Below are 15386 nucleotides of genomic sequence, written 5' to 3'. Positions count from 1 at the left end.
TGAATGATTCTTCCAAGCCCCAACATAATTTATGATAATATGATAAGCCATCAATGATTACGTTCTCACTTAATCTACAACTACATTGTTGTTTTGATAACTAAGTCAAACTTTCTCTTAATTTTTTTTTTTTTTTTTAATAATCATCAGGGTCGATCACGTACACGTTTGCAGTGGTCGCGTTCGACGACGCTGGGAATCGGAACGAGCGATCAAATCTCGTTGTATCCTCCGGATCGCTTCTTATCCCATCACCCGTAGAAGACTTCTCGGTGTATATCATCGCTGGAGTTGTTGCAGGTCTCGTGTTGGTAATGATACTGACCACAGCTATCGCTTACAGGTGTCGGCGAATGTCCGGAGGTACCCCTGCATTTAGATCTGGAGTGCAAAACCCATCATATGTCGCATAACTTTTCCCGCCTACAGCACTGTGATTATTCCAGTAGCTGTACTCAGCTGTACTCAGTTCTCTAGCTTGTCCCTGAAAGAAGAATGCAATAACGTAAACGGAAATGCCTTTTGCAACATTTCGTACACGGCGAATCACACTGCTGACACAGAATCCATAAGCCCATTGCGTATTGTCGTGCAAAGATACCAGAGGCACATATATTTACACTATACAGTTAGGTATAGTTATCGTATTCAAGATGTGAAATTCCTAGGTTGTTTATCAAAGTTTTCATTGAGATCCTAGAATCCGCATCTTAGATGCCACAATTACTTTTACACGTATACTTCATGAATGATAACAGACGAGGACAGTTAAGGACTAAACGGGCTATACATAATCTCGGATACGTTACAGTTCAGATGAACAAAGCATAACTGTCCTGCATATAAGTAATATTTTGACATGACAACAGTATAATAGTGTACAGTTCATAATGTATCTCTCTTTTGTTTTTGCATCATAATAAGTATAATTGGTAAAGATACTTTCATATAGTAGTTATATATACCTACATACACGCTTATACGTAATCAAATGGGAAATGTATGTCCATTCCATATTCAAAATGTTTCAAAAATATGTAATTATTACGATTGAAATCCCTGGAGACCTGATATGCGTCGATATTTATCACCCATTATTTGACAATCTGATGGAAGAGCAGTTAGATCGACATGTATTCAAAGTGTGTTGAAGTCAAACCACTACTCAGTGAAAGTATATATTCTTGAAAGCAAGAGAATATCAATGAGAGGGATGAAGGTTGGGTTGTGAGTTTTCTTCAATTTGTCTATAGGGCCTGTATTCTTTTCAGAACAAAAAGAAAGAAGAAAAAAAAAACACAACCAAACAAACATAGAAACAATCTGATATACTGCATGACAGTCGGACACGTTATACATGCATGGTATTTGAATAAAATGTACGCATTTGACATCTTCCAATAAATTTGCTGAATGTTACTCATCTATGACGTTTCAGTTCTAATGTGAAAATATTCTATTTGACCCGTGTTATGTATCGTGTGTACAAGCAGAAACACCCCGTGAAATCTAGATTCCCTGTGGTTAACGTATGCAAATCATTCTGTTCTCCATTACTTCCTGTATATTACATCTCTTTTTCTTTCACTACCAGCATGTCTCTTTCCAATCTGACATGGCAAAGATATTACCTTCAAATTCTGGAAATTTAATTTGTATTGTTGTACCTACCTGACATATCAATAGTTGTGCGCTTCGATGTGGCGTGTAGTCAATGTCTGTCTCTTTGTGTTGGTAATATACCGAACAGAGTTTGCATATACGCGACGAGAGGAACAAGGGGAGCGGCTGTTTAGTCGCCAAGTTGGAAGGCAATACGATTCAGGATAAGAAGAATTAAGTCTAATATAGCACAAGATGTTTCCTTCATATCAGATAAAGATGGAGTTTTAGGAGTTTCAAAGTTGCACATGCCTTTGAAAAATAGAGGATTAGTCACGTATCCTACGAAATTATTCATGAGGTTATAATGTTTTCATTCACATCTTTTTCCATGGTTTATACTACACCAATAAACAATTGAATTTTTCCCGATAATACAGAAACCATTGTCCGTATTTCCAAGCAGCCATATTGATCAATACAACTGTTGCCTTCAATCCAAGGGGAGCGGATAATCAAATTTTTCAATTAATGTCAAAACTGAAAGTTAAAACAATGGAAACACTCTTGCAACAGATGTTGGCCCGTTTTTGTGAAGCTAAATTGGGACATCCTTAGGACTTAACAACTATGTGTACAGCATTGTGTCCTGCTCGTGGTCGGATATAGGTTCGATTTTTGAAATAAATCAATATGTAAACAACGACGTAATATACTTCTTTCGAACTATAATATACCCCGAAATAAAATACCTCAGAAGTATATGTCGTCTTCCAGGACAGATGAAAGATTCCAGGTAGCCCGAAAAATGAGGAATGTTTGCTTCGGATTAGGAATATAATTATGTTACATATACATTGTATATAAAGACGAAACAGCCATTATAATCACAAGTGTACAGTGTATGTCATCTTTCAGGGGAGGAGTGGAAGGAAAAAGCACATGAATTTAACGCAATACAGCATTTGTGTTATAGATTAACAATTAGGTCTACAACTACATAATGAATAGTTAAATATTCAAGCTTATTTCATATATTTGAAAAAAAAAAACACCGCATAAACATGATAAAAAACCTCCAGCGTTTACATTACATATTTTATTTTACCTTAGAATCATAAGTAAAATACAATATTCGAAATATCATTTCACGAAGTGATGACATCATTGTCATCTGACACAAGAAAGCGCAGCAGATGTGGGGGTTATGGCAAAAACCATTGACCTACTGCTAATTCCTATTTTACTGGTCTTGTTACATTTTCCTACAATCATAAAAGATACAAACAAACTAAAAATAAAAGAGGTACCAAAACAACAACAAACAATACATGAATGAACAACAGGCTTTCAATAAAATTTAAACATATTCTTACTGTATAATATGTGTATATATATATATGTGTGTATATATATTGTTATAAGTATATATATTGTTATAAGTTCACATAAATGAATTCAAGGCGGTCTAATTGAATAGAAACAGATAAATCTTCCATTGCTTTATTACGAGTTCGCTCTACAATCCGTTTCCATCTGAAATAATCATTCTTGCTTAGAGCATCACAGTGAAATTAACCATAACAATTCAAGGTTATGGGATCGTTTCAATGAAAGGTGACTAGATGTGCTGTAGATAATGTAATACCTGGCTAAGGTTTTACCCTTTGAGAACCCAACGTCAGGGCCCAACTCGCCTGCGACGTGACGGGGAGGCGACGCCAGACGCTATCACGTGGAGAACGCTTCGATGAGTCGATGAGTCGATGGGTCGTCGACGAATCAGCGGGCGACGATATCCCAGGTCGGCTTGCAGCTCCGCGACTATGCCAAACAGAAGGGCGTTGGCCGCCGGATGCTGGTTGCCATTCACACTGTCTCGACGCCCCTGGTCGACGTCGGCGTGGCTCCCACTGGTTGCCGTGTAGCACTCACAGATGGGCGTTGGCTCCAGACCGCCTGGTGGTTCACCTGGCCAAGTCGACGGAATTATCGTCGTCGTTGTCGTTGTCGAGGGAAAACAGGCTAGCAGGATGGCATCTCTCGGATTACTCTGCTGTTAAACACTTTAATTCAGTTAGGAGAATAATTACCTTAAGGAATACAACTTCTCTCAAGACCGTGGACAGGTACGTTGAGAAGGCTATAACGGTCCTCTCTAACCGGAGTCTGATTGTTCGTTCGTTCGTATCTATTTTTGCTTCTCAAATCAAATCAAATCAAATCAAACAAAAAATGAATAACATCAATGTGACAAATTTAAATCAAACATAACCAAATGACAAAGGAACAATACAAAACAAAAGTGCAGTTTATACTAAATGCATAACAAAGATCTTTGTAAAACATTTATAGTTGAATATAATACAAATATGGCAGTAGGAAGCAGGAGACCGTCAACATAAGCATAGCTTGACTGGGCTGATGGCCTCATTGGGAAATATAACTCAGGTTTGCCTCTCACAGAAAGTACAGATTTTTATTTTTGTTCTACATTACAACAGTATGCATGCCTTAGAGGGAAAAGAAGTTGTGAGTGGGTACTGTACGAGTGCAACAGGTGAGTTGAATGTTTGTGTTGGGACCATTTTATAATACATAATTATTCTTTAGTACATCAGTACAATGATACTAATAATTTCAAACCAGAACACAAACAAAATCATATAATTTACTATACTTTATTTTACTAAATATTTTGAGTTGAAATATGTTTCTTTAAACTAGCTTTGAAAGAAAACAGATGTTCGTGTCTTTAGGGAGTCGGGTAAAACAATCCATGTATCAGGTCCGTGATGCCTCACTGACCTGTGAGCTATAAGGGATTTCGGATTAATATTAATGAAAATCTGTCGAGTGTCTTGTACACACAGGGTACGAATGAATGTTTGCATTGTGAATAATCGAAAAAGTTTTGAAAGGACTGTGGTAACAAAGTTTGCGTATACTTATACATAAGTACAGAAGTTTGAAACTTATGTATATCATCAATTTCAACACAATTAGCTGCTTAAATAACGGGGTCGTATGCGCTGAATACGTGGAGTGTGAACATATTCTGATCGCCTTCTTTTGCAATAAGAACAATAAATTTACCTGCGTCTTATACAATAAGCCATAATATGAGGGAAAATAAGTGCATTATAAAGCATATGTAATGATTAAGATGACAATAAAAAATATCGCAATCTATATAATATACCAATCTGTCTGGATATAACAGTTGTTAATAGTCCTTTATGATCATCCAAGACAATTTATTATTCAAAATTACTCCCAAAAATTTAGTAGACGTTCGTCCAATTAACAATTTTCTATCAATACAAATATTACATTCATCAGGTTGAGAATGTGAACTGTTAAAATACATATAATTAGTTTTTTGAAATATTCAATGAAAATCTTTCACTTTTATACTATGGAGGAATTTTCAATAATTCCGTGTTTAACATACTTACAAGGGTATCAAAACTTCTGTGAGAAAATACAATATTTGTAGGCCTATCATCCGCAAAAAGTGTGAAATGTAGTAATGGGGCCGAATAAACAATATCATTTATATATAAAATGAATAATAACGGTTCCAAGATATTGTCGACTGACACGACCAATGTAGTTTAAAGGATGTGTACAGTTCTGGTCGAGGTGAGGATTTAGCTTTTAACGTTTTGCGAGATATTCAGAAACCACTCTATGAGATGTCAAAGAGCATGCCATTCTAAGGGGTATCAAAAGTTTATTCGATGAAAATCGGTTTTGAAATGGCTGAGATATCCAAAAACAAGGTGAAACAAAGAGATCCTAATAAAATTGTGGCATGTCGCATTTTTTTATTAGCACTTTTTTGGATATCTCAGCCATTTGAAAACCAATTTTTATCAAATAAACGTTGAATCCTTCTTAAAATTACATGCTCTTTCATATTTCATAAGAGGCTTTTCATTATCTCACTCAGGAATGTTCAAAACATGAATCCCCACCTCAACCAGTACTGTACAGTCCCTTTAACATGGACTAACTTCCAGTCCCATACTCAGGTACGTGGAAAGTTCCATTAGCTACGCCAAGTTTAACATAATCCATTATGCATAACATTAAATTCAACCTGTGTCAAATCATACAGCCTGCGGTTCAAAGCCAATAGGCCAGTTCGGAGTTCCACTTTGCGCATGAGCAGAAACAAGGTCATTCGGACCAACATGCATGTTGGTTTTTAAATTCACTCGGATAAGCATCTGTGATGTAATGATTATTCATGTAATCCTTATAAATGCCGCTTGCCAGCACATCCACCTGACAGCAGAAAAGTGGTATTTGGCAATATCAATAGAAAGAGGTTGTTAATACATTCAACGCAAAATAATGAAGTGGATGCTTGGCATGTGCTACTTGACGGATCATTCTGGCCATCTGGTGTTTACAAGTTCATTCTTTGTTTGAAGAGGATCAATGAGTTCCTTACGTAAAGCTTATGCGTTATGTCGCTCTCAAAACGAATGAAGTGCCCCTAACCGACTGAGAAAAAAGAAAGGTCATTCGGACCAATGTGCCCATGAGCTAACTCCGAACTGGCTTAAACCACGAACAGCTCAACATTAAGATTGCGTAATCAGCGATACAAAACTATACCATGGAGCTACTACTATAACGTGTTTACAAACACACGTGTATCACTTGGCTGATCACACACATAATCATACAACGCCACCACTGCCGATCACAAATACTGATTGATGTGATTATAAGCAAATTCATAACAATATATATATATATATATATATATATATATATATATATATATATATATATATATATATATATATAGTTTTATCTATTTATATTTCTTGCCCGATATCTCGACCCTATAAATGGGTACCAGGCAGCGCTTCCTAAATACTGATAGAAGGGACCTCTCGGTAAAACTGGTATTGCTCCCTGGCTGAATAAGCCTTCAAATCATTCAGAAAGAAAACCCAAAGTTTGTTTCGTGCAATATTGTCCCCAGAAGAAACGTCTAACCCAACGTATGAAATAAAAGAGTAGTAACAGACCTTAATATCCCACATCTTATCCCTGAAGTACTGGGAAATCAAAATATCACAGAAAATATAACATACCCTACCTGTGTACTGGCGTAGATCCAAACGTGCCCACGACTTCGCGCTGATATGATATTTCATCTTTCCATCATCATTGCAATCATTGCATTTCAATCATCATCTCATTAAAATCAAATTTGAGCGTAGAAAAACCTTTCAGTTGACCAAAATAGTCATGATGATTGAGTTTTGAACCAGGGTTCCCTCACTCGAGCTTATTCCTTTCACAAATCTAAAGGAAAAGGAAAAACAACAACAACAGCAAAGAAGCTAGTTTAAACGGCAATCTTGAATTCAACATACGCATGATATGTACAATGATGCTAGGCTTTGATTGACTTTGGAACAGTGTTGTTATCAAGATATGGTATTTACCATTTATTACAGAGTTACCGCGTTAAGCGCACTGCAGTCGACACGTTTGTCCTCTTATTTGCGACCAAGCAGAAAATGGTGGTAGCGGTCTCGCTAGGACATGACATGACACTTGTTTTTACCCATTGGTGTGACGAAACCATACATAATTTGTCGGTTTTTGACGTGTCTATCTCTTTCGAAAATATGAAGCGTCCGTGGCATAGCTTCACAGCTTAGTGGCAAAGGATTCAATTCAATTCAATTCAATTCAATTCAATTCAATTAAATTCAATTCAATTCAATTCAGTTCAATTCAATTCAATTCAATTCAATTCAATTCAATTCAATTCAGTTCAATTCAATTCAGGATGCACGGAGGACAAAAACATGTGGCACATAAGCTCTATACCTCAAATATTATCCTTAGCACGCCGGCTAAGGATTGTATTATGAAATTAGATTATGAGATTATTAGTGTTGTATCATGACGATCATAAATTTACCACGTAAATACACAATACAGCGGTTTCACCTCTCAACTGCGATAAAAGCAGGGAAGCTTGGGTTCCATTTGCAAAAATAAGAGCACTTGAATGTTTAGTAGAGATTTGTAAATTTAATGATTTATATTTGTAGTTGGTAGGGAAATATGTATACAAATTTGTCAGAGAAATATATTTTGCTTATCACATTCTCTCTTTTCCCCACTTCGAACGTTTGGTCAGTTTCGGTGTCTGGTGTAAATCAAGGAACGGATAACTGTAGACCCTATGACGCAGTGTGATCTGATGTGGGTGTGTATGTATGGGTGCTGTTCGTTATTCCGAAGGTTCGCTATTCCGAAGGTTCGTTAATCCGAATCAGACAAATTCCCTATACCTAGAGGTTCGTTAATCCGAAAATGAAAAAGGGTTCGTTAATCCGGACATTTGTGGCGTTATTCCGAAGTTTCGTTATTCCGAAGATTTGTTAATCCGAAAATGAAATTCGGAATAACGAACCTTCGGAATAACAAGCTGTATAACCGTATGTATACAAGGTATTTGTTTGTTTGTTTGTTGTTGATGATAATGATTGTGTGTGTGTGTGTGTGTGTGTGTGTATTTTGGTTTTTTGTTTTTGTCTGGTGAGTGTTTGGAGGTGAGCAGGAGTAGATTAAAGAGATGTTTAGAATGGGGGGGGGGGGGTTGGGTTGGGTAGTCCGTAGTTAGGGCTTTTAGGGTACGTGATGGCGAAGTGCTAACAGGGTATAAGACATTAGTTTTTGTTTGTTTTGGTATTTTATGATGAAGCATAATACGCACTAGTGATTAGTAGTATTTTGTTTTGTATAACGGAATCATATATAGGGTAAGGGCTATAATAGGCTAAAAATATGAGATTTTAGTTTACTGCAGGTTATGGTAAAATGCTGTATTATCAAGTGTGCAATTGTCTAATATAGCAGATATTGATCAGTGTGATCAAGTTGATCATTGCAGGAGAACTTTTTATATTATTATTATTATTATGAGATTTATGCAGATTTTTGTATCACTTTGTATACATGGGTGATGTGCATAAAATATTTTGTTGTATGCTGAAAAATGTGATTCAGCAACACAAATTGGAAGAATACAGCTGCTTATCTTTGTTGATACTCGTTTCGTTGTGAAACTGGTGCCGATATTGAATGAAATTCAAATAAAGAATTCCATTAAACCATTAAAAAGTGTGTATGAAACATACATAGGATCGCCTCTCTGACACGAGGCAAATCACCCTCCCTCTCCCCCATGTTTGAAGATTTGTCTACGCCACTGACAGTGATAACACGACGTACAATTGAATTGTGGCACCAAACTTGCGCGCGAATTCTACTAGCAATTACGTAATTGTTGTTTACAGTATACATGTATTTGCCCGTAGACGCATCTAGTACATACAATAGGCCTATTATATGTTCTATGTATGTTGCCCGATGTGTGCGGTGCAGCAGTGACCCAGTGTAGGGAGGTGGGAAAAGCCTGAAGTTTCTACTCGAATTCAAGCCGCAAAGCTCCACTGGGCGCAAACAATAAACTTTTTCGGAGTATACGTGTCTCCGACACTTGTACATACGATGCACACCCAAGTATACACAGCCCAGTCGCTGTATGTACGTAGCGCACAGCGTCTGGTCGGGCAAACCCAACGTGAGGAATAAACTACGTGTACTGTGGGCTGTTTTAATAGTCACGAGTATCTTATTCATCTGAAGGGTAAAGAGGTACTGTTGCCCGCAGTGTACATCGAATTTGCCGACCTAGACAGAAAGATCCTCGTATCTAGAGGAGTTTTCATCATATTTTGACATTCACGGCACTCCTCCGTAGGATTCCGTGAAGCCAGACGTAGTCCCCGCAGACGACAAGATACAGACCGATCTTGCGGTCAAGCCGATACCATATTATTTCCACCTCCCAACCGATACACGTGCCACATTCTTCCTGTTCGGGTGCATGTGAGTATACCATTCGTGTATAACCAGGGAGGTGAGACACAGACCTACACCATAATGTACGCGGTTATTTTTTGCGGCTTATATCTCTGTCGGCACTTTGCTTTGCGTGTTTCCATGTCAAGCAGGTTCGCGATTTGCATAATCGATTATAGGGTGTTTCAAACGGCCGGTTTCATGACATTATAGGGACTGTACAGTACTGGTTGAGGTGGGGATCCATGTTTTGAACATTCCTAAGTGAGATAATGAAAAGCCTCTTATGAAATATGAAAGAGCATGTAATTTTAAGAAGGATTCAACGTTTTTTTGATGAAAATTGGTTTTCAAATGGCTGAGATATCCAAAAAAGTGCTAATAATAAAAGGCGACATGCCACAACTTTATTAGGATCTCTTTGTTTCACCTTGTTTTTGGATATCTCAGCCATTTCAAAACCGATTTTCATCGAATAAACTTTTGATACCCCTTAGAACGGCATGCTCTTTGACATCTCATAGAGTGTTAAACGTTAGAAGCTAAATCCTCACCTCAACCAGAACTGTACACACCCTTTAAGCTCCTGCGACAATTGCTCCGCACGCTAAAACAATACATATAAAAGTAAAACCCAATCACAACTCTAACCTTTCAAATGTCGTGTCACCTTATCAAACATTGCCTTGGGGCACACCATTACTATATTTGATAGCAGAGGTAAACATAACTGCGACCAGCAGCCCCATACGCATAGCGTTCAATACATGTAGGTGAACACTGCTTTGTTGGCCTTTGGGTGTGGTATATTTTAGTTACCGAAGCCACGAGTGTCCTGGCCATCTATTTCACAACGTACAACGCAGAAATGAACTTTATTTGTATAATTGTATATACCATGAAAGTTGACGTTAAGAAATTGAAGTGCCCCTTCCCTGTTGATATTAATATCCACGAAGTGTGTTGGTGTGCATATCATTCATTTCCATTGTGTTCTAATAAATGACAATTCATTCAAAGCATTGTCTAGACGTAGCATAGGTAAGCCGTATGGAACGACTTTCGTGACTTTCTGAAACCGAAAATGGTAGGTTTGCCAGCTAGCGTCCAAAACCGCAATGACAGAGCATAAAACGAGACATAATCAGCATCTGAGATAGATCCAATTGCACACACGCACACAAAAGCTTAGCGATATTAAGATGGTATCTTATTTTCTATCGACTTACTGATAGTTGAATGAAGTGGTACATGATGTAAAGATAATGAATGTAATCTGCATAAAATCTTTCCAATCCCAAGGGTCAATTTACAATTTATCGACACGCAATCGACACGCAATCCCAGAACTAAGCAGAAGCGTACAATGCATATCAATTCAGAATTCAAGAAGACTTCATTTAGGGAAGAATTTAATAGGTCTTCATAGTACTCTCGGATTTACTCAGAGCGCTATATCATGGTTTTCATATTGTTTGGAGGCCACAGAGTAAATAACTAAAGAAAAATGTAAAAACACTACTATCCAAGTAAATTACTTGAAAACGTTTCATACACAGCTAAAAAAGATACGCAAAGCAAATTGCATACTGTAATGTAATGTAATTATGTATTTCCATATTTGCCACATACACGTTGTTGAAGTACACGGTCACTGTGCTAATGAAAGGAACTTGGTACTTCGTACTGTCTTGGTAGTGTATCCTCCAAAAGACCCCAAGCGGAGTTTAAACTGGAGGTGGCGGCAGACGGTGGACTCAGTTTGGGAGAATATGGTTTGAAACCATGGTCTTAAAAGTAGCTGAATTAACTTGGGAGATTACAATGTCTTTGTGGTTCGAGGGAAGAAGGAATTCCTGTACATATCTGTGTTGCTAGTTGGTACCTCAAACTGATTTGAATGCCCCCGCCTACTTCGATCTGGTTTAGGGCAAACATGGTCTGTGTGATGTATGTCTATTTCCTTATGGAGCATCTTATGAAAACAGGATAAGCGGTGTATTTCCCGTCTGTGTCGAAGTGGGTTCCAATTTAGTGAACTAAGCAGCTGGGTGACACTTGCTTCTTGGTCGTATGTGTTTGTAACAAAACGAGCAGCCCGTCTTTGGACTTGTTCGATGGAGGAAATATTCTTCTTTGTGTATGGGTCCCAAGCAGCGGTAGCATAATCAAGGTGAGGACGGACAAGGGTTAAATATAACTTTTCCTTCACAGGTGTTGAACAGTTGGAAAAATTTCGTCTGAAGAAGTTCAAGAAAACCGATGCTTTCGTTGTTGCTTGGTGGGTCTGGCTGTTCCAGCGCAAATCGTTTTGAATATTAATGCCGAGATACTTAACTTGTTTAGACTCTTCAAGGGTGATGCCGAGAATGTTGTATGATGTACTGCCTGGAGCTCTTTTCCTGGTGACACGCATTGATTCACATTTAGAAGGATAAAATTTCATACCCCACCAGTGTGACCATTGTACCAATGTATTAATGTCGTCTTGGAGGGCACTTTCGTCGTCACTTGATTTTATTTGGCGATACAACAAACAGTCATCAGCAAATAACCTTGTGGTGCTTTTGACATTGTCATGGATATCATTGACGAAAAGAAGGAAGAGATGTGGTCCGAGGACCGTCCCTTGCGGAGTACCACTTAGAACAGGGTGCCAATCGGAACACTTCCCGTTGATGCACACACGCTGAAGACGCTTGGTCAAGAAGGCCGATATCCATTGCTTTACGCCGTGACGAATGCCGTAAAATTCTAGCTTGTGAAGTACATAGTCTGTGGTGAGGAATACTATCAAAAGCTTTGGAGAAATCCAAGGCGACCAAATCTGTTATTGTATTAGTGTCGAGACTCTTAGCCAGATCATTAACTGTCAGAATGAGTTGAGATTCACACGACCGATGTTTCCGGAAAGCATGTTGATTTTCCGCGAGGATGTTATTCTTACTAAGATGCTTCATCAAATTACTATCAATTATATGCTCCAGGATTTTGCAACAGGTGCTCGTCAAAGAAATGCTGGATCAGTGGTTGAACCTTTCTTAAACAGGGGAGTGATGCTGGCTCTCCTCCAGTCGAGAGGAAGGTCGCCTGAGTCCAGCGATTGTTGAAAGATGAACTGGAGGATTGGGGATAACTCTTCAGCTGCGATCTTGAGAACTTGGTTCTGGATCAGGTCGGGTCCTGTGGCTTTTGTTGTGTTGATATTGAGTAATAATTTCTTAACACCTTCTAAATCAACTCTGATGGGGGGCATGTCAGGATATGGACTATCTGGTAGATCCGGGAGTTGGGAATCAGTATCTTCCATGGCAAAGACATTCTGGAAATGCTTTGCAAATACTTCTGCTTTCTCCATATCCCCGTCACAAAATCATTGTTTATCTTCAACATCTGAACACCTACATTATCTATCCGTTTAGACTTTATATATCTCCAAAAAACTAAAATGTTTAAAGACCACATTCTTATATAACCACAGCATCAGTATTGACCCTGTGGTTTGTTGTTTGATCTAATTTGTTTTCTTCTTTGAACAATATCAGAAATGAGGGTGTTGATTCCTCTACCCTATCATCCGTTGAAACCTCTTCACCTAAATATAAGCATACATGTGCCTCAGAAATTAACGCGACAGAGCCATGTTCAGAAGCGGAGAAAGTGTCATTGACGTACAGTTGGAAAAAATTTTGAATTTCCTACCCAATGATAGTAAACAGAGGTCAGATCTAAACACCAATGTCGAACAAATTAACATAAACAAAGAAAAAAAAGAAAACATAAATAATAATCCTGGAATATATAGTGTACATCTAGAAAGGATGGGTACACATGTACAATGTAGATATATTTCTACATGTAAGATTGCATGTACAGTATTAGCCAGTACACTAGTAACTTGTTTGTTTTGTGTTGTGTGTAAATAGAATGCATAAAGCGGTATCTTTTTAGGTAGAATGAGCGCTTTATAAGAGTCTCTCTATTATTACTATATATACGAATGTTAATTCTTGTTTGTAATGTGTAGTACACAAGCATGTGTTTTTTAAACAAAAATAATAGTTGATAAGGCCACTGCAATCTTGCAGTAATTAACACGTTGTGGTGTGCCTAGTCGCTAGTTTTTTCCCATTTGTCAGTCTGTACATTGTATGTTGGATTGGTACATTTTGTAGTTATTATGTTCAAATCATTGCATACTTGAATCTTTTAGTACACTGTATACTAATGACCAGTACTAACGAGACTCGTCTGCGCTCAGATCAAGGAGCTTCAAGCTCCTTGCTCAGATGCATTGCCCATTATTGTATTGCAAATAAATAAGTACAATGTACATTTGTTTGTGTGTGCGGTTCAGTTACAGTGTAGCTTTGGAGCTGGTATCTTGAAAGAAAATCTGCCGCGGAATTTAGATTATGTCACCATTTTATGAAACAAATAATGCACGTTACTTGGTTGGGGCGTAAAATTATCAACCTCCTCAACCTTAGTAGTATCGGATGGATACTAATTCATAATCACCAGCGCCCTGTGCAATTGCATTATTATTTTGTATGGTACAGTATTGGTGGAGATGAGAATTGGGCTTTTAACTTTTTGCAAGATACCAAGAAAACACTTATGGGCAATTCCATGGGAATGTGGACATGGCACTAAAATTTCAAGTTTATTATATTGCAAAAGAATTACTCATTATGTATTACCCATATATTGAAGTTGAAGAAACTCAAAGAATTATATCAATCGGTCAAATATTTCCTGAGAAACAGCTACAAATGTTCAAGACAATTTTTCAGTCATCCAAATTGCTAAAATGCATGCTTAACTTGATATACATTTTTTTTAAAGAAAAATCCTGCTAGCACTTCAGTTAAATCATTTTAAAGAAGCAAATTGGTTCTACTTCAGTCTCCCATGAGAAAATTTCTATGCCACCTTCAAAAAATTTTTATCACCACCTGAAAGTTCAGCCCTTGAGCCATGTAACGCGAGTTACCGAAACAAAAAATATTTTTCATTCTGAAGGAAGCAGTGGAGGTAATTTGTTGGGAATCATAATTTTCTAAATTCATCACACCCTGATACTGTACACAGGATGTTGACTTGAATAAACACTGTCATCACATTAGAAAATGTCAATGAAAAGTGTAACGCGAGTTACCATGTAACGCGAGTTACCGGTATGTAACGCGAGTTACCGACTATAAACACAAGTTTCCACCAACGTAAGCAAATTTTAACACTTAATTGAGCTATATCATGGTGAAAACAATCAAATCTAGTGTTATACATACTGTCTATGCTGGACTGAAACAAAGGAGAGTAGCCTAATAAACTGTGATTGTATAATACTAGCATCAAGGCCACTGATCACATGCTACATTGAGGAGTCTAGCCAGGCTTACTGCATGTGTACATAGTCTGTACATGTACATCCAGCAGTGAACGAGATTAACCTAAAATTTATCTTCTGAAATTCCTGCATTAGTATTACAGAATTTTTATTACAGTAGACCTATAAAGCAGCAAGTGTTGATTCTAATACTTATTCGGTGGTCTAGTGAAAATGACGCCTGTCCGGAGATCAGGAGGTTGTGGGTTCGAATCCGGCCTGCTCAAGTACCCATGTGTGCCCATGATTTTTTATCATGGCTACTAATAAAACACTGATCAATTCAGTTTTTATTATGTTGATGTAGGGCAATTTGTCAATTAGTTGCAATAATAACATCTCAACGAAAGAATTTCATGAATTTGAATAATTATGCAGTACCCGCTGCATGATATAAGGATTAGAACCAACACTTCTAGTCAGGCGGAAGTTCGGTGGTCTAGTTGCGAGATGATGCCCGTCCGGAGATCAGGAGGTCTTA

Source organism: Diadema setosum, chromosome 5, assembly GCF_964275005.1.
Source record: "Diadema setosum chromosome 5, eeDiaSeto1, whole genome shotgun sequence".
NCBI classification, from domain to species: domain Eukaryota; kingdom Metazoa; phylum Echinodermata; class Echinoidea; order Diadematoida; family Diadematidae; genus Diadema; species Diadema setosum.
The sequence above is the reverse complement of the archived record's forward strand: the minus strand, read 5'-3'. Positions refer to the sequence as shown.